This window comes from Lithobates pipiens, unplaced genomic scaffold, assembly GCF_037356315.1.
Source record: "Lithobates pipiens isolate NorthernLeopardFrog02 unplaced genomic scaffold, aLitPip1_a1.2 Scaffold_13, whole genome shotgun sequence".
Taxonomy (NCBI): domain Eukaryota; kingdom Metazoa; phylum Chordata; class Amphibia; order Anura; family Ranidae; genus Lithobates; species Lithobates pipiens.
This window is the reverse complement of record NW_027507718.1, coordinates 146,112,850-146,137,552: the sequence shown is the minus strand read 5'-3', so window position 1 is coordinate 146,137,552 and position 24,703 is coordinate 146,112,850. Positions and strand designations below refer to the sequence as shown.

The 24,703-nt window shown below is 46.5% G+C and overlaps 1 protein-coding gene across 23 annotated transcripts in view; it reads left to right on the top strand.

The window, feature by feature from the left end:
* Positions 1 to 24,703, top strand: part of PTPRS (protein tyrosine phosphatase receptor type S) — a 733,740-nt gene that overhangs the window by 508,904 nt on the left and 200,133 nt on the right. The gene's annotated exons all lie outside the window — the stretch shown is intronic.

Below are 24,703 nucleotides of genomic sequence, written 5' to 3'. Positions count from 1 at the left end.
ACTGGAAAAAATGTAAAAGTACACATGCTCACATCTATACTGTTAATTTAGAGAATGGATAAGAAGACAAACCATGTTTAACTCTTTTTGATTAAAGGTGTACAACCTATGGATTGAAACCTCAAAATGAGCTACTAAATAAATTCTTGGAACCCATAGGTTATGTGACATTATATTTGTTCTTTTGAGATGTACTATCTGGGTCTGAAAACAATGGCTAACTGACTTTAATGTCACCATTGCTCTGGAACACATCTACACTGTGCATGCCTTAAATTTGGCTACCTGACCATGCTCTTGTTTACTATGTTAAACCAGTAAACGTATGTTGATCCATTCAGTGGTTTATAGATAGGAGAAAACATATTACTGTGTACTCAATTCATGAAAGGATATCACATGCGGTATTTGGGTCACATGACACATTTTTCCAAAATATCTCATGCAAGACTGAAAATGTCAGTTCACTATCCCTTTATGTTGTATTTACCTCAAAAAGCAAAAAAAACACATGGAATTACAGCATAAAACAAAATTAAAGTCAATATATTAAATTAAATTAAATAAATGCGGTAATCAGTAGTGTTCCAGGCATGCTATATTAAAGAAATGTATGACATTTCAGCTGATTGTTAACAGCTAGTGGATAGCTGCTGAGGGCATGTGGCCTGGTATGGCCCCTTTCCTGACCTGCCGGGCTGTATGCTCAGATAAGGGTGTATGGATTTTGCCATTTTTATTTTTTCTTGCGTGGTATCCCCCTCAAAATCCATACCAGACCCCATGGATTTTAGGGTATTTTTTTAATACAGGCTCTTCTTTTGTTTAGATTCTGCTGTCAGCGAGGAATCCCACTGACAGCAGGTGAGTCATGGTTGACAGTTGTTCACTGGTTAGTAAGGATGCTGGTATTAAAATACTGCAGGTTTGTACTAGTAATGTACCACAGTAGAAATGGCGCATGTAGTGTTTTCTTAGTGAATTATAGAAAAAAAATTGCTATGAGCATTTTACAGCTAATCTTAAAACGACAGATAACTTTCATAAATTGAGCTAAGTATACTTTATTATCAGATATGTTTTATCCTTCATAATTTTATTGTATGCAGTACATCAACACAAACCATTCATGAAGATGATTGTTTTTTATTATTTTATATTAATATATTTTTTTCTGTTGCTATAAGTTTATTCCATTAAAAACATAGCATGGGGAATAAAAAGTCAGTGTGTATTTGTGAAAAAATGGGTATGTTCCAGTGGGTGTTTGTCCTGGGTGATACAGTATTGTGGCTGACAGTCTGAGAGTGCATCCAGTCCAGGGGAAATGACAAAATAAGTACGTGTCTCAAACACAGAGTGGGCATGCTGGGACTTTATACTGGAAGTTCCACGCAGAAACTCACTAGTTGGACATGGTAGGCTTAGGCCAGGTTCACATCTATTCACATCCATTTTTGTCCATGTATAGTGTGTTTGTCCACACTATGTCCAATGTAGCTCATTTACATACATTTTTTCTAGTTTTATTCAACTGGACATCACAGTGCATGGCGATATACAGACATATGATATGACTTATTAAATATTATTGATTCCAAAGACGCCTCTATTTTGTGCTGCAACGTATGCATTAAAATGTGATGGGGATGAAATGCGGCACTTTGTAGTTCTGTAAAAAAGGTACCCACAAGAACAAAATGGTAGGACTTGTAGTTCTACAGAGGAAGCATGCTTACGTTTGGCTTGCTCGGGTTGAACATTAATAGGATGTGATTATAGTATTTACATATAGAAGGTGCTCCCATGGAACATGCTGAAATTGCAGTTTTAGAGATAGGCAAATTACACTAATAGTAAATGCTGAGACTCAGGATTTTATGGAGATAGGGCAGATACAAATTGGTCTCCCTTGTCCAGATTTCAATTCATATCTATTTTCTGTAAATGTTTAAGGGCATTGGGTTTGGAGGAGAAAGAATTCATCTCGCACTCATTCGGAATTGGTGTGGCCACGGAAGCCGCTGGGTGTGGGTTGGATGATGAATCGGCCAAGCGTATTGGTTGGTGGGAATCAAAGAGGTTCCAGCTATATGTTCATCCTCATCTGTCTGATTGGGGGGAGTGGGTAGGTCATTTTGTGAGTGTTCTGTTTGCGTGCTTGTTTGGTGTTATGTGTGGTGTTTCTTCTCTTTTTGGTGGTGTGATGGGCCTTGTCTGGATACTGGGCCACTCCTATGTGTTTTGGTGGGCCATGCGACCAGACGTTAGGCCCAAGGGTAGGCAACTAGGCATTTTTAGGCAGGAAGCTTGTATCCGCTGGTTGGGGGTACCGGGCATGCTGTGGAGCAGAATGGTGCCGGAAGTGCATCGCTTTGCATGACTGGATAGGTCGCCGAACGTTCTGGTGCTACACGTCGCAGCAGTGATTTAGGACTGAGGTCCATGTTGGACATCATTTGTGATGTCAAGTTTGATTTCCTGTGGCGCCACATTGCCTTCCCGGATATGCTCATTGTGTGGTCCGACATCATTGCTCAGGTGACTTGACATTTGGCTAGGTCGTGCAGCGGCTCAATAAGGCCCGCAGGAAGGTCAACAGGTAGGTAGGCAGATTTGTAGTTAGCAATGGGGGACCTGGTTATCTGGCATTTGGAACTGGAAATGGATACTTGGGGATACCTTTGGGGTGACGAGGTACACCTCCATGTGGTGGGAATTGATTTGTGGGCCCTGCGGTTGATGGATGGTATTCAGAGAGCTTTGAGGGTGTGAAGAGGGACTCAAGGGTAAGGTCTTCCCCTTGTGCGCTGTAGCAGAGGTTGGTCTTTGCTGGTGAATGAAGAAACCTTGGATAGGATTCGGGACCCATCGTTGGTATAGGTCCCTCTGGTGTATTCCAGGTAACGGGGGTTAGCTGGAATTGGTTAATGGGTGCACTGCGGTTAGAGAGTTATCACCGAGCCAGTATGTCGGCTGGAGGCCTAGTATAGTAAAAGGTACTGCAGTGCATTGTTGAACTTAAATCACCGGGACCAGGTGGCTTGCACCCGAGGGTACTTGGGGAACTCAGGTAATTGCCAGACTATTGTTCCTCATTTTTACTGACTGGAATGGTACCAGCTGATTGGAGAAAAGCCAATGTAGCACCAATATTTAAAAAGGGCCCAAAATGCATCCCTGGGAATTACAGACCAGTTAGTCTAACATCAATAGTATGTAAACTCTTGGAGGGGATGATAAGGGACTATATACAAGATTTCAGTAATGAGAACGGTATCATTAGCTGTATTCAGCATGGATTCATGAAGAATCGTTCTTGCCAAACCAGTCTACTAACCTTCTATGAGGAGGTGAGTTGCCAGCTAGATAAAGGAAGGTCCGTAGACCTGGTGCATCTGGATTTTGCAAAAGCATTTGACACAGTTCCCCATAAACGTTTACTGTACAAAATAAGGTCCGTTGGCATGGACCATAGGGTGAGTACATGGATTGAAAACTGGCTACAAGGGCGAGTTCAGAGGGCAGTGATAAATGGGGAGTACTCGGAATGGTCAGGGGTGGATGGTCTGTGCTGAGAGCAATCCTATTTAATTAGTTCATAAATGACCTGGAGGATGGGGTAAACAGTTCAATCTCTTTATTTGAGGACGTTACTAAGCTAAGCAGGGCAATAACTTCTCTGCAGGATGTGGAAACCTTGCAAAAAGATCTGAACTAATTAATGGGGTGGGAAACTACATGGCAAATGAGGTTCAATGTAGAAAAATGTAAAATAATGCATTTGGGTGGCAAAAATGTGAATGTAATCTATACACTGGAGGGAAAAACCTCTGGGGGAATCTAAGAATGGAAAAGAACCTTGGGGTCCTAGTAGATGATCAGTTCAGCAATTGCATGCAATGCCAAGCTGCTGCTAACAAAGAAAACAGAATAATGGCATGCATTAAAAAGGGGATCAACTCCAGAGATAAAACGATAATTCTCCCACACTACAAGACTCTGGTCCAGCTGCACCTGGAATATGCTATCCAGTTCTGGGCACCAGTACTCAGGAAGGATGTACTGGAAATGGAGCGAGTACAAAGAAGGGCAACAAAGCTAATAAAGGGTCTGGAGGATATTAGTTATGAGGAAAGGTTGCGAGCACTGAACTTATTCTCTCTGGAGAAGAGATGCTTGAGAGGGGATATGATTTCAATATACAAATACCGTACTGGTGACCCCACAATAGGATAAAACTTTTTTGCAGAAGGGAGTTTAACAAGACTCGTGGCCACTCATTAAAATTTGAAGAAAAGAGGTTTAACCTTAAAGCAGTTCTTCACCCTAAAGGGGAAGTTCTGCTAATCTTATCCCTCCCCCCCTCTGGTGCCACAATCGGCACCTTTCAGGGGGAAGGGGGTGCAGTTACCTGGATAATCCAGGTAACTGCACCCACTTCCGGCCAGACCGCCACAGACCCCTGCAGACGCTCCGCCCCCCCCCCCCCCGTTGTGTTCTGGGAAACACACAGTTCCCAGAGACACAGCGGGGGACCATAAGAGACGCGCAGCGCGACTCGCGCATGCACAGTAGGGAGCCGGGCAGTGAAGCCGTCATGCTTCACTTCCCGATTCCCTGACAGAGGATGGCGGTGGTGGCAGCAGCAAGACGAGCGATCGCTCGTCATCTGCCGCCGACATCGCTGGAACCTGGGACAGGTAAGTGTGATTTTATTAAAAGTCAGCAGCTGCAATATTAGTAGCTGCTGGCTTTTAATATTTTTTTTTTTAGGTGCAGCTCCTCTTTAAACAACGTAGCGGGTTCTTTACTGTAAGGGCGGCAAGGATGTGGAATTCCCTTCCACAGGCGGTGGTATCAGCGGGGGGGCATCGCTAGTTTCAAGAAACTATTAGATAAGCACCTGAACGCCAGCAACATACAGGGATATACAATGTAATACTGACATATAATCATACACACAGGTTGGACTTGATGGACATGTGTCTTTTTTCAACCTCAACTACTATGTAACATACGATAGTTTGGGGTTCCTTCAAAGACCAACGCGATTAGTGACTGATGGGTTTTTGGTTTAATAAATGTTTTTTACGGTTTAAGTTCATTTAGGTTTATTTGTCAATAAAGAGGCTCCAACAGCCAATTTTTTACTCCATTTATGGTGTGGTCTCCATTAATGGGATTTAATGGTACGGATGGGCTGGAGTATGGGGTTGGTCTGCCAGTTATTGGCTAAGGATGGAGCATTTGTTCTACAATGGTCATGCCTTTTCCAGGGTACAGTATGAAGTGCAGTGCCCGTTACAATGGGAGGAGCATTACATTAAGGAAACCCAAGTTGAGTATAGGTTCTGTATGTAAGATTTAATAACGAGGTATAAAGTCAGTGTGGTTTGGCAACATATAACGCACAATATCTCCGAAACCAAAGCAGCACAAAAGTTTATTTTTGCGGCACAAATGAATGGCGTGTTTGTTTTTAAAATTCAACAACATGGGTTGCAAAATGGGCGGCGTTTAAGCAACTATAACGCACAATATCTCTAAAACCAAAGCGTCACAAACGTTTATTTTTGCGGCACAAACACGGCACAAAAGAATGGCATGTTTGTTTTTAAAATTCAGCAACATGGGGTGCAAAGTGGGTGGGGTTTAAGCAACTATAACGCACAATATCTCCCAAACCAAAGCAGCATAAACGTTTATTTTTGCAGCACAAATGCTGCACAAACGAATGGCATGTTTGTTTTTAAAATTCAGCAACATAGGGTGCAAAGTGGGTGGGGCTTACATTAAATTGAACATCTAATATCTCAGAAACCGAACCGGCATAAACGCTCATTTTTGCAGCACAAACGAATAGTATATTTTTATTTAGGTTTTACAAACATGGGGTGTCAACTTCACACAGCTCATCTGCCACCAGCCGGTTCTGCTGCCACATCCACCTGCTGACTGCTGCCACCACACAGTCTACTGGACTGATCACAGGCACTCATACCTCGCTGTGCTCCCATGGCTGCTGTCTAACCAGGAGCTCACAAAGCAGGTACGTGACAAAAGGGCAGGGGGATGTCATCGTCTGGAAAAAACTAATTTCTATTATCTTAAAAATAAAAGCAGCACAAATTTTATTTTTATGACACAAAAAAGCACAAACATAGCACTAACAAATAGTATGTTTGTTTTTAAGATTTAATAACATGGGGTGCAAAGTTGGTGGGGTGTTATCAAATATAAACAAGCTGTTATAACTAAAAAACCATAACAGCACAAATAACAATTTTAGCAGCACAAACCAGCACAAATGAGTCACTAACCAACCAGCCCAATTTCGTGTCTTTTGGGTCTTGTAGGGGTGCTCAGTGACCTTTGAACTTTAATAAATTAGTAATAATGCAAAAACTATAGAAGATAGACCGAAAATTTAAACAGCACAAATGTAGCACTAAAGAAACACACTTGAGTTTTCATTTGTGCTGATTGTAAGGGGGGGGGGGGCAAATTGGGTGGGGTTTCAAAAAAACAGTTATAACTTAAAAACCTTAACAGCACAAATAAAAATTTTAGCAGCACAAACGCAGCACTAAAGAAACACACTTGAGTTTTTATTTGTGCTGATTGTAGGGTGGGCAAAGTGAGTGGGGTTTTAAAAAAAATAAACTGTTATAACTTAAAAACCATAACAGGGCACAAATAAAAATGTTACCAGCACAAACGTAGCACTAACCAATGAGACCAGTTTCGTGTAATTTGTGGTAAGGGGGGCTGAGTAACCTTTGGTGACGTTTAATAAATCATTAATAACGCAAAAACGATAAAAGATAGAATGGAAATTTAAACAGCACAAATGTAGAAATAACCGAGACAAGTTTTGTGCCATTTGGCTATTGTAGGGGGGCTAGGTGATGTCATAGTCTGGAAAAAACAATTGCTAATATCTTAAAAATAAAAGAAGCACAAATGTACATTTTTACAGCACAAACGTAGCACTAAAGAAACACACTTGAGTTTTTATTTGTGCTGATTGTAGGGGGGCCAGATTCGCTGAGCTCTCACATTCCTGTAGCAGATGCAAGTCTGAAAAAGAGGGTCGCACTCCGCTGGTATCATCCACAAGTACCTTCATTGGAAACTGCTCAGGTGGAACATGGTTCTGCCATGGTGTTTCTTGTAGATACCAGCAGTGTGCAACCCTCCTTTTCAACTGGCATAGAATTGTATTATTCTCATATTTAAAAGTAAATGTCCAGAGCACAGCAACCCCCCCCCACACACACACACATACACATTGGGGATTACACTTGCCACGTCACCTGCCACACATTGCGGATTACACTTACCCCGTCACCTGCCACATTATGGATTACGCTTGCCACATCGCCTGCCACATGTTGCTGATTGTCACATCACCTGCCACACGTTGCTTATTGCCATTGGCCTGCTAAGGTGCAATCTGTCAGAGTGAAAGCAGGCAGCAGAGAGATGATGTAATCTCTCTGCTGCCTGTGGCGGTACAGTGAGGGCGGAAATGCAGTGATACAGGGTTGGGTGGTAAGAGATGATGTCATCTCTCTGCCCCCCGGCTCACTGACTGGCCAGTCCCTCCGCTCACCTGTGGACCGGTCCGCCCCCTCACTCTGCCCTGCATGCCTGCACACTTACCTGGTGACCCCCCCTCACGCATCCGCCAACCTGCCCACTGAGTCTTTCTCTCACTTGGTGACCCCCACTGACTGGCCCGCCAGCTCATTAACCCGCACACTCGCCCTCCCACCCACTCACTCATCCGCTGACTGGCCTTCCAATCACAAATTTCTCGGAGGGGGCAATTGCCCCCCCTGGATCTGCCCCTGCTCGCACCTCTGCTGCAGCTTTGACACCCCCCTCATCTTGGCCCCACCTTGTCTCAGCAGTCAGCAGCAGAGAGGAGGACAGAACTCCCACTACAGATCCTGTGCCTCTCTGGCAGCTGATCCCAGCCCTCCTATAGATCCTGCACTTTTTGCTTTCAAGATCTGCCTCTGCTTCTTCCTGGAAGCAGCACAAGGTAAAGCGGGTGCACTGTGATGTAAGGGAGGGTGGAAGACTCTTGACATCTGATGGTGGTGTGGGGGGGCTCTTGACTTTTGATGTAAAGGCAGGTGACGTGGCAAGTGTAATCCCCAATGTGGGGCAAGTGATGTGTCAATTGTAATCCGCAGTGTGTGGCAAGTGACAATCGGCAACATGTGTCAGGTGACATGGCAAGTGTAATCCGCAATGTGTGGCAGATGACATGGCAAGTGACAATCAGCAACATGTGGCAGTTGGCGTGGCAAGTGACAATCAGTATCTGGTGGTAGGCAAGTGACAATCCGCAGCTTGTGGCAGGGACGTGGCAAGTCACAATCTGCATCTGAAGGCAGGTTGACGTGGAAAGTGACGCACTCAGGGCTCCCACTGATTCTGCATTATAGTGAGTTGAATTATTTAATTTTATATTGCAATATAATAATATAAATAATGTGCTTCAATCATTCTGACCCCATAACAACCATGGTGCAGTGATGATGAAAGCTCCAACACCAGCCATTGCCCTGATAAATTGCCTGCAAAAAAAGAATTTTCTGCCAGTGCTCTGGATCCGCCCCTGGGTGCGAGGGCCACATAAAATGATCTGGCAGGCCTTGTGTTTGACACATGCGACTTAGAGGGTTAAGACAAACCATCCAAAAGAAAAAATAAATTGTTTGCTGTAACTGCTTAGAAAGTGTTATCTGGAATTCAGCATCAATAAGTTAGTCAAGTCCATCTAAATCTGCAAGTGCATCTAACACTACTCTCTCCCAAGACTGACATTTCTGCTGTCCAAAGGTGTCTGCTTTACTACTTCATCCAAAATGTACACACCCTAAGGCTACTTTAAGACTGGAGTATTGGGGGGGCATCGGCGGTAAAGCGCTGCTATTTTCTGCGGCGCTTTAACGTTGTTTTTGGGCACTAGAGGGGCGTTTTTAAACCATGCTAGTGGCTGAAAAAGGCTTAAAACTGCCCGCAAAGCACTGCCTTGCCAGCGGCTCGGCGGCGCTGCCCATTGATTTCAATGGGCAGGGGCCCTTTATACAGCACTCCTACAGTGCTGCAAAGATGCTGCTTGCAGGACTTTTCTTGGCGTCCTGCCAGCGCACCGCTCCAGTGTGAAAGCACTTGGGCTTTCACGCTGGAGTGAGAGGAGAGGCTCTTTACAGACGCTATGCAAGCATCATTTTTAGCACTATAGTGCTTGTAAAGCGCCTCAGTGTGAAAGCAGCCTAAGACAGGAACTGTGTTACTGGTCGGATCATCAGGTAAAATAAAGGGAAAAAATCCTAAAAAAAAAAAGAAAACTAATGCAGCCACATCTAAGGATCGGTAAGCTGCAATATATTACATTTTTGTTTTTGGGTTTAAGTTAAGTTCTGTTCCAGGCAACTGAACTTCACATCTGACTTGGGCCATAACGTTAATGAAGTTCTAAATAAAAATACATTTCCTATGGTTATGGAACTTCCTCTTGAATAAATGATTTATATACAGTATTTATTTAAAAAGGAAGTAAACTCTCCCACTCTGATGCTTCTTTTCATTTAGTCCATTATAATAAGTAATTATCAAACTATAGCCACTGTAATCCAGCCCAAATCGCAAATTACTTACTGTTTAAAGAAACTTTAACCACCTCAATACAGTGCAGTTACACCCCCTTCCTGACCAGACCAATTTTCAGCTTTCAGCGCTCTCACAGTTTGAATGACATTTACTCAGTCATCCTACACTGTATCCATATGAAACTTGCGTCCTTTTTTCCACACAAATAGAGCTTTCTTTTAGTGGTATTTAATCACTAGTGGGTTTTTTATTTTTTGTGCTATAAATAAAATAAAACGTAAATTTTGTGAAAAAAAATGCCTTTTTCTTCGTTTCTGTCATAAATTTTTGCTAATTAGTAATTTTTCTTCATAAATTTTGGCCAAAATTTATACTGCTACATATCTTTGGTAAAAATAACCCACATTAGTATATATTATTTGGTCTTTGTGAAAGTTATAGAGTCTACAAACTATGGTGCTAATCACTGAAAATTGATCACTTCTGATCAGGCCTTCAGTACATCAGGTGTACCTCAATTCTTGAGACACTAACAAGTCAGGAAAGTACAAATACCCCCCAAATGACCCCTTTTTACAAAGTAGACATCCCAAGGTATTAAGTAAGTAGCATGGTGAGTTTTTTTAAGTTGTCATTTTTTCCCACAATTCTTTGCAAAATGAAGATTTTTTTTTTTTTTACTAAATTGTCATATTATCAGGTTATTTCTCACACACAGCATATGCATACAACAAATTACACCCCAAAATACATTCTGCTACTCTTTCCGAGTACGGCGATACCACATGTGTAGGACTTTTACACAGCTTGGCCACATACAGAGCACTAACATTGATGTAGTACCTTCAGACGTTCTACGAGCAAAAATGACGCATCTCATTTCTCAACCACCTATTACACTTTTGAAGGCCCTGGAGTACCAGGACAATGGAATTTCCCATAAAATGACCCCATTTTGGAAAGCAAACACCCCAACGTATAATCTGTGAGGCATAATGAGTCTTTTGAACGGTTCATTTTTTTCCAGAAGTTTTTGGAATATGTGGAAAAAAATTAAAACGCATTTTTTTTTACACAAAATTGACAATTTATAAGATATTTCTAACACATAGCATGTATATAGCAAAAATTACACCCCAAAATACATTCTGCTACTCCTCCCGAGTATGGCGATACCACATGTGTAGGACTTTTACACAGCCTGGCCACATAGAGAGGCCGAACATTGAAGTAGTACGTTCAGGCGTTCTAGGAGCATAAATGACACATCTCATTTCATTCCTACCTATCACACTTTTGAAGGTCCTGGACCACCAGGACAGTGAAATTACCCACAAAATGACCCCATTTTGGAAAGCAAACACCCCAACGTATATTCTATGAGACATGGGCTGGAGATAGGTACTCGGGTACTCTGATGGCCTGGTGACAGGTACTCGGGTACTCTGATGGCCTGGTGACAGGTACTCGGGTACACTGATGGTCTGGTGACAGGTACTCGGGTACTCTGATGGTCTGGTGACAGGTACTCGGGTACTCTGATGGCCTGGTGACAGGTACTCGGGTACTCTGATGGCCTGGTGACAGGTACTCGGGTACTCTGATGGCCTGGTGACAGGTACTCGGGTACTCTGATGGCCTGGTGACAGGTACTCGGGTACTCTGATGGCCTTGTGACAGGTACTCGGGTACTCTGATGGTTTGGTGACTGGTATTTGGGTACTCTGAAGGGCGGTGACAGGTACTCATATGGACTGTGACAGGTACTCGGGTACTCAGATGGACTGTGACAGGTACTCTGGTACACAGATGGGCTGTGACAGGTACTCGGGTACCCTGATGGACTGTGACAGGTACTCGGTACTCTAATGGACTGTGACAGGTACTCAGTACTCTAAGGCCGCGTACACACGGGCGGACTGTTGGCTCAACTTTGTCCTCTGAACAGTGTTTCAGCGGACAGTCCGCTCGTGTGTGGGGCTTCAGCGGACAGTTTCAGCGGACAGTTTGACGAACAAAGTTTTTCGGAAATTCCGAAAAACTGTCCGCTGAAACTTGGTTTGAGCGAACAGTCCGCCCGTGTGTAGGCCACTTTCGAAATGAGCAAACTGTTCCCGCTCGGAGGGAAGTCTGCTCATTTCGAGCGCGTGTGCAGGTAGGCGGGGCCCGCGACGGAGGCGTAGCGGGCTCTGCCGCCTGGAATGGACTTAAAGGGGAACCCCAACGCTGAAAAAAATCGGCGTGGGGGTCCCCCCAAAGTCCACAACAGACCCTTGTCCGAGCACGCTACCCGGCCAGCCAGGAAAGGGGGGCGAGCGAGCTTGCCCCCCCTCCTGAGCCGTACCAGGCCGCGTGCCCTCAACATGGGGGGTGCCTTGGGGAAGGGGGGGCCGCGCGGCCCCCCCACCCCAAAGCACCTTGTCCCCATGTTGATGAGGACAAGGGCCTCTTCCCGACAACCCTGGCCGTTGGTTGTCGGGGTCTGCGGGCGGGGGGCTTATCGGAATCCGGGAGCCCCCTTTAATAAGGGGGCCCCCGGATACCGGCCCCCCACCCTATGTGAATGAGTATGGGGTACAATGTACCCCTACCCATTCACCTGTAAAATAAAAGTACCCAAAAAAAAAACACAACACACGAGATAAAATATTTTATTGCACAGCTCCGGGGGTCTTCCGTCTTCGGGGGTCTTCTCGCCGGACTCCTCCGCTATCTTCTTGTAGCTCTTTTGCTAGCGGAGGAGTCCGGCTTTCTTCCTCCCCGCCGCCGGCCTCTTCTCCCGACTTCGGGGGTCTTGTCCCCCTCTTCAGTTCTTCTGCCGGGCCACCGCGCCTTCTTATAGCTCTTTTGCAGGCGGTGGCCCGGTCTTCTGTCGCCGCCGCCTTCCGTTCTTCTTCTTCTTCTTGTTCTTCTTGTTCTTCTCCAGGAGATGTTGACACGTCGCTCTCTCCGGCCGGAATGCCAGAGCCGCGCTGTGCGGCCACTTATATAGTGACAATGGGGCGGTGTCACATGGTATATGTCACATGGGTTGGTCACATGGGTTGATGTCACATGGGGACTATGACATCGTAAGGGGGCGGGGTCACCATGTGACCAACCCATGTGACATATACCATGTGACACCGCCCCACTGTCACTATATAAGTGGCCGCTCAGCGCGGCTCTGGCATTCCGGCCGGAGAGAGCGACGTGTCAACATCTCCTGGAGAAGAACAAGAAGAACAAGAAGAAGAAGAACGGAAGGCGGCGGCGACAGCGGCGACAGAAGACCGGGCCACCGCCTGCAAAAGAGCTATAAGAAGGCGCGGTGGCCCGGCAGAAGAACCGAAGAGGGGGACAAGACCCCCGAAGTCGGGAGAAGAGGCCGGCGGCGGGGAGGAAGAAAGCCGGACTCCTCCGCTAGCAAAAGAGCTACAAGAAGATAGCGGAGGAGTCCGGCGAGAAGACCCCCGAAGACGGAAGACCCCCGGAGCTGTGCAATAAAATATTTTATCTCGTGTGTTGTGTTTTTTTTTTGGGTACTTTTATTTTACAGGTGAATGGGTAGGGGTACATTGTACCCCATACTCATTCACATAGGGTGGGGGACCGGTATCCGGGGGCCCCCTTATTAAAGGGGGCTCCCGGATTCCGATAAGCCCCCCGCCTGCAGACCCCGACAACCAACGGCCAGGGTTGTCGGGAAGAGGCCCTTGTCCTCATCAACATGGGGACAAGGTGCTTTGGGGTGGGGGGGCCGCGCGGCCCCCCCTTCCCCAAGGCACCCCCCATGTTGAGGGCACGCGGCCTGGTACGGCTCAGGAGGGGGGGCACGCTCGCTCGCCCCCCTTTCCTGGCCGGCCGGGTAGCGTGCTCGGACAAGGGTCTGTTGTGGACTTTGGGGGGACCCCCACGCCGATTTTTTTCGGCGTTGGGGTTCCCCTTTAAGTCCATTCCAGGCGGCGGAGCCGCCTACCTGCACACGCGCTCGAAATGAGCGGACTGTTGCCTCGTGTGTGGGCGAGTCCGCTCATTTCAAAAGTTGCGCGGACTTAGTACGACGAACAAAGTTTGCCGTATTTGTCCGCTCAAAAAGTGCCGTGTGTGGGCGTGTTCGTTCATTCAAAAGTTTGAGCGGACTGTTTGACGAACTTAGTTTCGGCAGACAGTCCCCGTGTGTGTACGCCGCCTAATGGACTGTGACAGGTACTCGGGTACTCTAATGGACTGTGACAGGTACTCGGTACTCTAATGGACTGTGACAGGTACTCGGTACTCTAATGGACTGTGACAGGTACTCGGGTACCCTGATGGGCCGTGACAGGTACTCGGGTACCCTGATGGGCCGTGACAGGTACTCGGGTACCCTGATGGGCCGTGACAGGTACTCGGGTATCCTGATGTGCCGTGACAGGTACTCGGGTACTCTGATGTGTCGTGACAGGTACTCGGGTACTCTGATGTGCCGTGACAGGTACTCGGGTACTCTGATGGGCTGTGACAGGTACTCGGGTACTCTGATGGGCTGTGACAGGTACTCGGGTACTCTGATGGGCTGTGACAGGTACTCGGGTACTCAGATGAACTGTGACAGGTACTCGGGTACTCAGATGGGCTGTGACAGGTACTCGGGTACTCTGATGGGCTGACAGGTACTCTGATGGGCTGTGACAGGTACTCGGGTACTCTGATGTGCTGTGACAGGTACTCAAATTCTCTGATGGACTGTGACAGGTACTCTGATGGACTGTGATTGACAGGTACTATGAGGGGTGGTGACAGGTCCTCTTTATTGGGGGGGGGGGCAATCAGTATGATTGGTGTACACTGTATGTGGTAACGAGATGTTACCGCAATCTCCTCCTCACACACGATCGGTGTGTGAGGAGGAGAACCCGGTAACATCCCGTTACCGCAGTTTGTTTACATTTTTGTGATCGGCTGTGAAAGGATCACAGCCCATCACGTGGGTAAACAGCTGGCCAATGGCTGTTTACCAGCGTCGGTGACGAGCAGTGTTCCCGGGGAACACGCCGCCACCGACGTGCATGCGCAGCGCGCTCGCGATCGCGCGCATGCGCCGTGCACGTTCGGGGTGTGACCATCTGTGATCGGCCGTGACTTCATCACGGCCGATCACGTGGTAAACAGCCATAAGGAATGGCTGTTCACCCCCTTCGGTGGCGAGCGGTGTCTCCGTGACACGCCGCCACCGAAGAAACAGGGATGCGCGCGCACGATCGCGCGCATTCCCTGTTTAAACGGGAGGCCGTCATATGATGGCCTCCCGCCACAATAGGTGCGCCGCCTGGCCGTCATTTGACGGCCGGCGGTCAGCAACTAGTTAAAAAACTTGTTTCCAGGGGTAAAGCAGCGCCATCTTAAGTATTGTTTTCTTAGTCCACAGTGGAGTGTATTTCCGCCCTTACATTGAGCACTTCCTGTACTGTTAACCAAGCCTCCTCAATCCAACGTTTCTATGGCAACCCTGCTTCCCTGCTCATAGCTGACATGTTTTATTTCATAGTATTTACTTGTGCCGATTATCTAGTGTTTGCCTATGTCAGTCTTATCAGCTTCAGCTGTCCGATGCCTTTTTCCCACTCCATGTGATGTCACATGGTCACATGGGGTGTAGTAGGAAGCTCTGATGCAGTCTTGTGAGATTTCAGTGCTGTGCCATTGGAAGTCCTGATAAATGATAGACATGCACACAGAGTGTGCCGTAAATCGTGGGAGATATGGGCATGCTCAGTGACGTCATATCAAAGAACAAAAATGATTACAACAATACTATGCAAGTAAGAAGATATCTACAAGCAGTGTTCATTAGGGTTTTTTATGCTGATTCACATGGGACAAAGTTGTGGGGGAGAGTTTACAACCACTTTAACAATAATATTATAGCTTAAAAAATAAGCCCTCGCTGGAGAAAATTGGACCATGTTTCATATGTTTTTTTTTTTTGCCTTCCTCTGAATCAACTTTAATTATAGTATTGTGTATATATGGAGGATTTCTTTTTCTTTTGGTTGAACTAGATGGACTTGTGTCTCTTCTACTTGAATATATAAATATTATTAATCAATGAGAAACTTAGGGGAAGCATTTGAAAAAGGACAGATTTGTAACTTTTGAGGATTATTTATCACTGCTGAGTATTAGAAAAATAAATTCTTCTAATCCTTTTTAACATATTTACAGTATAAATGTCCTGTTAGAAGAGTGTTATCAACCTAAGACCAAGGGGCCAACATATGACCTGCTGTCCTTTTTTTCTTCTTTTATTAAATTTTACAAAGTATATACAAGTAAAGTAATTAATTAAAGTCTATATACAGAATAAAATACTTAATTGACTTTGGTTGTGTGAATGGAAGCTTCCAAGAAACCATAATTCCTGCTTGTTTTGATTTCTGTTATTAGAAATGTCAGATCTCTTTTAGACATCTAAACTGATCATAGAGATCATATGGGTGGCATCTGTTCTATGACCGGTTGGCATACAGTTCACTGCAGCTGCTGAAAGGAAGAATCAGGGGCTTGAAATGAGAGACATTTTCTTTATGATTTGACCTAAAACAAAATTTTAATAAAAATAAAAAAGTCAGGTGAATATTGCATATTAATATATATAGTAGTTTGAGTCAGTTATGCCTCTCTGACAGTTTTCAATTGTATATATCTTAACCCTTAAATCCGGTTTGCAGACCTCTATAATTTAAGCTAACATTGGCACTGACAACTTTTGGCATGTAAACTATTTTTAGTTGTGAATAAATATTAGGTTAAAATTCTGCATCATTATTAATAGACCTAATAGCTTAAATGTGCCATGCTGGAAACGATGTACAGTTGATATCTAATTTGAAAAAACACATTGTTTTAGAACCCTGAAACATGCACAGAAATTAAAGACAATTCAAAATTATTCTGGCTTTCAAAACTGTAAAAAAAAAAAAAAATATATATATATATATATATATATATATATATATATATATATATATATATATATGTAAGAAGGCCAGTATGGTGGCCTGAATTTATGGGAGGAGCCCGGGGGGTATTTAACCAGCCCGTCCGCCGATGGTCGTTGTCGGTTTCCGGTGCGCAATACCACGTCACTAGGCCGACAGCTCGTGTTGATTACCATTCGGATAGACGTCTCTCTTCTAGAAAGTCTTGTGGTTCTCGTGTTCCGTCCGGTTTTGTACAACGTCGCTGGCTCGACTGCCGCAGGTAGGGGTCTCGATTGACCTTCCTTTCTTTTGTTTGAGTGTCGTTAAAACCTGAAAATATCGAATCGTGCGTTATGATACCGGGTTGTTATCACTCAAACGCACCATGTTCGCAAACGCCCTTCATTTCACGGGCGTCGTTCGGTAGATATTGCTTGAAAAATGCACTGTTTAGTAGCTTGTTATAGTCTTGTTAATCGTGTTCCGCAGTCAAATCGTTGCCAGTCGTGTCTCACGGCACAACGACTCGTACCTCTGCCACAAGCTGGCTCACGTAGGTCATTTCTTCATTTCACTCTGTTCTGTCACTTGCTGCGCTCCGATTCGAATCCAGTCGCATCCGCTAAATGTGCCGATTCGTTCCGGTGTGCCCCTAGTTGCTCGGCCTCATTTCGGTACATGCTCCAGAGCCCGCTCGTTCCTAACCGTCCGGGTCTCTGTCATGGGAATCATTTCACATCACCTACTACGTTCGAATCGATACCAGTCGCGTTTTCAAAAGTCGCGCAGGTTCGATCGACGTATCCCAGTTGTCTTGGCCTCATTTCAGTACATGCTCCAGAACCCGTTTGTTACCATTCAACCCGGGTCTCTGTCATGGGAGTCATTTCACGTCACCTATTAAGTTTGAATCGATGCCAGTGGCTTTGTCAAAACGCACAGGTTCTATCAACGTGTCCCAGTTACGTTGGCCTCATTTCAGTACATGCGCTAGAGCCCGTTCGTTGACGGTCGCAGGTCGCGTCCTCTCCGAGTCGCAGCTCTATCATGGGAAACATTTCATCCTCACCTAGTACGCCTAGTTCGAATCCGGTCGCATCCCCATGCATCGATTCGTCCGGACGGTCCCAGGTTTTTGTTGGGTTTTTCTCGGCCTCATTTCAGTACATGCTCCAGAGACCGGGTCGGTTCCAGTCTCAATTTGTGGCCGGCTGTCCCAGGCCTCTGTCATGACAGTAGTTCTTCAGTTCATTTCACTGTCATGTTCCGCGCTCCGGTTCGAATCCAGTCGCACGGTCACATGCACCGATTCGTTCCGGTTCGCCCCAGGTTATTTCCCACATTTCAGTACGTGCTCCAGAGTCCGTTCTGTTGTCAGTCGCACTTGCGACACGACCAGTTTGTGCCTCTGTCACGGCAATCATGCTTCATTTCACCGTCACTTATAGCGCTCCGACTCGAGTCCAGTAGCATCCATGATGCATCGATTCGGTTCGGCGTGCCCCAGAGGGAACAGCCACATTTCATTTGTTTTCTCTACAGGTTGCCTGGTCGTACGGCCACAGTTACAGCACTTACTTATGCTCCCGCTTTGGACACGAGTCATCCCACTCTTCGTCCTTTACGCAATAAAACCTCGGATTGGGACAAAAAAAAAAAATACCAAACGGCTAAAAAGGAAAAGACAGGGAAAATGAGGGAAATAGAGGCGTGATGATTTAGAAGTTGTGGCGAAGAAATATCTACTCACCGGTGCACTTCGGTTGTATTAGCCAGCCGCTTACATCGCTCTTCAGTTTACTTGTTAGGCTCCTCAACAATTGTCATCTGTTGTTTCTCTCTCCAGGTCAGTCAAGTTTAGTAGGTCCACCCTGCACCAGCTTGGACGTGATCTCCCAGGTAAAAAAAAAGAGGGGTAGGAGTGGAAAAGGCGACAGCAAACCGGACTAGTACACATATATATGTACGCTAAGGCATGCGTCAATATATATATATGTATACACGTTCGCTCCCGCCTTAGTACCCAGCAACAGGTGGGTTCGTTTGGAAAATAGAGAAACAGTCTTGACTTATGTCATCCTCTATAGGTTCCGGTCGTCCATCTGTCTTCCCCTAAGAGATAGGACATCACTCCTAGGGCACGATTCACCGGGAGCCATGTCCCAACTCGGCAGCGAAGACCTTACTGCCCCCTTGTCGCCTCGCCCGCCTTCAGTGAGCGACAGCGTACAGTCCTTCAGGGGCTGGACTATCCCCAGGCTGACAGCGGAGCTAAGACGCAGGGGCATTCCCTTCCCAGCCACAGCTAGGAAGGCAGAGCTTTTCAGGCTCCTCTCTACCCCGCCAGCTACCGCCGGGCCTAGTACCCCGCCTCAGGCTACTCTCCAGTCCATCTCATCGGCTATAGGCCAGCTGCATGCTATGGTGTCGTCCCTATCCAGTTCGGTCACGGATGTCCAAACCAGAGTGACCCTCCTAGAAACGCTCCCAGCCACAGCCACCCCTGTTCCGGCCTCAGTCCCGTCTCCACTACCGACAGGTACCGAAGGAACATGTCCCGTGGTCTGTCCAGCACATCTGGTGCCGGCCAGCATTAGGAAGGACATCTTGGACGGCAAGGATGTCAACCTTGCCTCCCTGCTTATTTCGGTACACGACCTGGCAGAGAATAAGGCTTACACCTGGGGGGATGTATCCGTAGTCCTCAAAGCTAAGGACCCCAGGCTGAATCGTAAACTTTCCATCCCAGAGTTTACCCTAGCCTTTGGGATGCTGAGAGACGTCGTTTGCTCAGCTTCCCCTGCCAGGAGGGAAGAACTAGATTTGTACCTCCACACGGTGGTGGACCTAGGGTACAAGTACGGAGGCTTTGCATTCTACGACTACCATTGTTCCTTCTCAGCTAAAGCAGCTGCCAAACTGGCACAGTTCCAGTCACCCACAGACTGGAGCCTTATGGATACTGAACTATTCTGCCGGCATTTTGCCGGCCTTCGTTCACCCCTGTGTGCCGTCTGCCAGTCCTCCACTCATACCGCTCCCTGGTGCGCCAACATACCGGTTAGTCGCCCGGTAGAGTTCCCCTCCACCTCTGCTGCAGCCCTAGGCCCATCAGGCCCTGCACCTAAGAACCAAGTGGACAAGTTTGGACGCACAGTCCGAACCGTAGGGGGTGCGGCCATCTGCAATAACTACAACTATGGTTCTTGCAATTACAGCCAGTGCCGCCTACTGCACATCTGTGTGGTATGTCACAGAGCGCACCCCAGAAATTTGTGCGAGGTCAAAGCGCACAAAGGCTCTTGACTAAGCCGTATAGACGTCCTATGCTTGGGCTTCTACCTCACTACGCACCCCACTCCTTCACTAGCCACCTTCCTCATCGGTGGCTTCACGACAGGTTTTCACACCGGCCTCATCTCCCTACCCCACCAAACCCACGAGTGCAGAAACCTCCGCTCAGCAGCCTCTGACGAACAGGCCATTGACCTACTGCTGCAGAACGAGGTGGAACGAGGCTTCGTCATAGGCCCCTTCACACAGCCCCCCTTCAATATGTGGAGAGTTAGCCCTATTGGGCTTGTCAAGGGCAAATTTTCGAATAAAAATCGTTTGGTGTACGACCTGTCTGCGCCTCGTTCTTCTCACATTCCCAGCTTAAACTCCTTGATTCCTTCCGAAGAGTTCTCCTTAAAATACTCCTCTGTGGACATGGCAATTCAGGCCATCCTTAAAGTAGGCACAGGTGCGTGGCTGGCCAAAGCGGACATATCCGACGCCTTTAAACTGTTGCCTATCCACCCGTCCCTCTGGTGCTGGCATGGGATTAAGTGGAAGGATCAATATTACTTCGCCACTAAGTTGACGTTTGGCTCCAAAAGCAGCCCGTGGCTGTTCGACACATTCGCTTAGTCTCTCGAGTGGATTCTCCTGCACAAGGTCGGTTGTCAGCAAGTTATCCACTACCTAGATGACTTCTTGTTGATTGAACAGCCAGGCACACCTCCTAGGGATCTCGACAAATTAAGGACCGTCTTTGGGAACCTCAATGTTCCCATCGCTGAACATAAGGTGGACGGGCCCGCACATGCAGTCACCTTCCTCGGAGTCAATCTAGACACCAGCTCCATGCAGGCCAGCCTGCCCCTTGACAAACTAACCCGCATCAGGGCGGTGCTCCACGAGTTCACCCGGACCAGGGGATGTACAAGGAGACAGCTACAGTCGCTGTTGGGCATGCTCAACTATGCCATGCGCATTATTCCACAAGGCCGCTCCTTTGTCTCACGCCTGTTGGTCTACCTTTCTCAGGCACAAGACCCGGATCAAATCCTCTGCCTAGATACCGCAGCCTTAGCAGACCTGGCAATGTGGGACGAGTTCCTGTCCACCTGGAATGGTATCTCTCTCTTCATCCCGTGCATCTCACCTCTCTCACCACAGGTAGTCACAGATGCCGCGGCCTCTACAGGGTTTGCGGCAATTTTTGGCCACCATTGGTTCGCCGGACCCTGGCCTTCTCAAATACTTAGGATCCCGGGGTTTAGTCAATCCTCATCACTTTTCGAGCTCTATCCCATGGTAGCAGCCGCCCAGCTCTGGGGTCCTACCTGGGCAGGACAAACGGTAGGTTTCACCACTGACAATCAGGCCACAGCCGAAATTGTCAACAAAGGCAGGTCTAAATCTCCCTCCGTGATGTCCTTCCTACGCAGGCTGGTGCAGCTGTCTCTACAGCACCAGTTTAATGTTGTCTGAACGTTTATCCCAGGAAAATATAACCTTGCAGCTGACGCTCTGTCCCGTTTTAAATTCCGGTCCTTCTTTCAACAGGTTCCCAGTGCAGATACGGTGTCAGCTCCTATCCCGCATTGGTCTCAGTTGACCCTGGACTAGAGCCACATCTACTTGGAGCCACGCAGCTCATCAACCATTCACTGTCGGACAATACTCTGAAAGCCTACCGGGTAGCCTGGAAGGCCTTCAATACATTTCTGGTTGCCTCCACATTAGGCACCCCCACAGATGCTAGGCACATACTAGCCTTCACTTCATACTGCCACAGCCAACTGGCCTTATCCTTCAATACCATCCGCTTATACTTAGCTGGCGTACAGCACTTCCTCTCAATTCAGGATCCTACCAAACCCTCTATCTTTTCGTCCCACGCAGTCCGAGCCATCCTACGCGGCATCCAGAAGCAACAGCCGCCAGTGAAAGTCAAACGGCTCCCCATCACCAGTTCCATCTTCAGGGACATGTCCACCATACTCACCAGCTACCCCTTTGGTGTTCTCCCCAGTCTGGTCATACAGGCAGCCATTTACCTGGCCTACTATGGCTTCCTTCGGCCCGGTGAGTTCACTCATAACAGCCCACACAGCCCAGTCCTTCGCAGACGTCATCTGCTCCGTCACCAGGACCACTTCATCCTCCACCTCTCGGTAACCAAGACTCAGCAGACAGGCACCGGCGTAGATATCCACCTCTACAAAACCAACAATGCCTGGTGCCCGGTCGCTGTGCTTACACAGTTACTCTCTCGGCTACCCGAGCTTCCGGACTCTAGCCCTCTTTTGCCCTTCCCGGTCAAACCATTAACTAACCACCAATTCATTAAACATGTCAGGATTCTCCTCCGCAACTTGCTCCTCAATCCCAGTGAGTATTCCGGCCACTCCTTCCGCATCGGAGCAGCTTCATCCGCATCCCGGCACGGGGTCCCGGACCACGTCATCAAAAGATTGGGCAGGTGGAAATCGGCCTGCTTCACTCGGTACATCCCTAACCCTCAGGTAGAGATGTCTCGGGCATTCACTCAACTGGCTCAATAAAGATTAACGGGAAACAATAAAACTCTCTTATCCCTACCTAAGTGTTTTGCCCCCTTATTTTGGTATACCGTCCATTAGACCAGGGCACACTTTCAGGTCCATTTCATATAGCGTGTCTCATGATAAGTTTGTATTGTTCGGATACGTATCGGCCATAGGGCTTCAGCCATAAGTAAGAAGGCCAGTATGGTGGCCTGAATTTATGGGAGGAGCCCGGGGGGTATTTAACCAGCCCGTCCACCGATGGTCGTTGTCGGTTTCCGGTGCGCAATACCCTCCCTCCCATCCCCTTTTTTAGGGCATTTATCAAAAACGTTTCTCTTCAATCACATTCATTTCTAATTACTGGGTATGCCCCCTTATTTTGGTATACCGTCCATTAGACCAGGGCACACTTTCAGGTCCATTTCATATAGGGTGTCTCATGATAAGTTTGTATTGTTCGGATACGTATCGGCCATAGGGCTTCAGCCATAAATATATATGTATATATATATATATATATATATATATATATATATATATTTTTTTTTTTTTTTTTTTTTTTTTTTTAATTAACGTTTTTTTTCATTTTTGTAATATCACACAGGACTTAAACAAGTAGACACTGTAAATGTGGAACTGATCTGTGGTTGGGAGGATGGAAGTGCAGGGCCGTCTTATCAAGCGGGCACCCCTGGGCACTGCCCAGGTGCCCCAGCCACACATCAGGGCCAGGTCCGTCGCTCCAATGATCTAGGATTGGGTCCGGGGCACCTTCATTCATGGACAATACAATGTCCCGGAATGAAACTGATAGAGCCAGCAAACCCTGACATAGCGCTGGCTCCACGTCCACCTCCACCAGAGCCTTACTGGCCACTGGTTGCTAGAGCCACCTGGCGTCTAGCAGACAGTGACAGTACAGGCGTGACTCCCTGCACACAGCACAGCATTAAAAGCGGAGGAGGACCAAGCTTAACCTAGTGCTCGCCACTAGGGCCGGGATAAGGGAAGAGGCAGCTGTCCAGGGTGTATTGTCATGTGGTCCTATGGAGGAGGGGGCACTGGGAGCTTGTTAGTGTGGTGACATGATCTATGGGGGCACTGTGATGGGGTGACATGATGTATGGGAGCACTGTGATGGGGTGACATGATGTAAGGGGGAACTGTGATGGGGTGATATGATGTAAGGGGGCACTGTGATGGGGTGACATGATGTAAGGGGGTACTGTAATGGGAGACACCTGATTTAAGAGGACACTGTGATGGGGACACCTGTTGTATGAGGGTATTTTGATAGGGACATCTGTAGGGCTGCAACTAACGATTATTTTCATAATCGATTAGTTGGCCGATTATTGTTTCGATTAATCGATTAATCGGTTAATAACCTTTAAAAAAAAAGTGGGTCAAATTGACGTTCATTTTCAACCACAGTGAGGGGACAATTTGGAAATAATAGAAAACTTCTTAGTCAAAGGAATTTTCAGACAGTGTATGTGGTTTTCGTTCAGAAATTACATTACATTATAAAAACAGAATGTTAAAAACAAGTGAAAATTTCAAACAAAATTCTTTCATTCAGCGAATGTACAAAGATTTTTCGTCTGAATATTCTCATCTGAAAAATTGATCGGTGTGGTCAGCATAAGGCTCAGTACACACCTATGCAGTTTGCTTTTGATCTATTTCCGCCGTGCTTTTTGCTGTGCGTTTTGATTTTTGCACACATGATTTTACGGCAATTTGCATTTTTTTTTGGGCAGATTAAAAAACACAAATTGCTGCAAAAACCCATTACATGCTTTTCTGCAGCTTCTCCATTGAAGTATATTGAACCAATAAAGCACCATTTTGCGTTAAAAGTCCCTGATACTTTCTGATGTTAACGTTTCCCATAGGAAACCATGGAAATAAACTGTAGTGCCTTTCTTCTAAAAGCACCAATAAACACATAGATGTGAAGCAGATCTAAGACATTTAGTAACATAATGGGGTTAAAAAAACTAAAATGAGCCCTTTATAGTACAAAAAAAAAAGCAGATAATCACTACTGTAAGGAGTTCATTTTTTTTTACTGTAGAACAGTGAAAGTAATATTTACAGCAGTGATTATTTGCTCTTTTTGTACTATAAAGGGCTAATTTTAGTTTTTTTTTAACCCCATTATGTTACTGGCCGATTAATCGATTATGAAAATAATAATCGATTAATTTCATAATCGATTAGTTGTCGATTAATCGATTAGTTGTTTCAGCCCTAGACATCTGATCTATATTGACACTGTGATGGGGGACACATGATGTATGG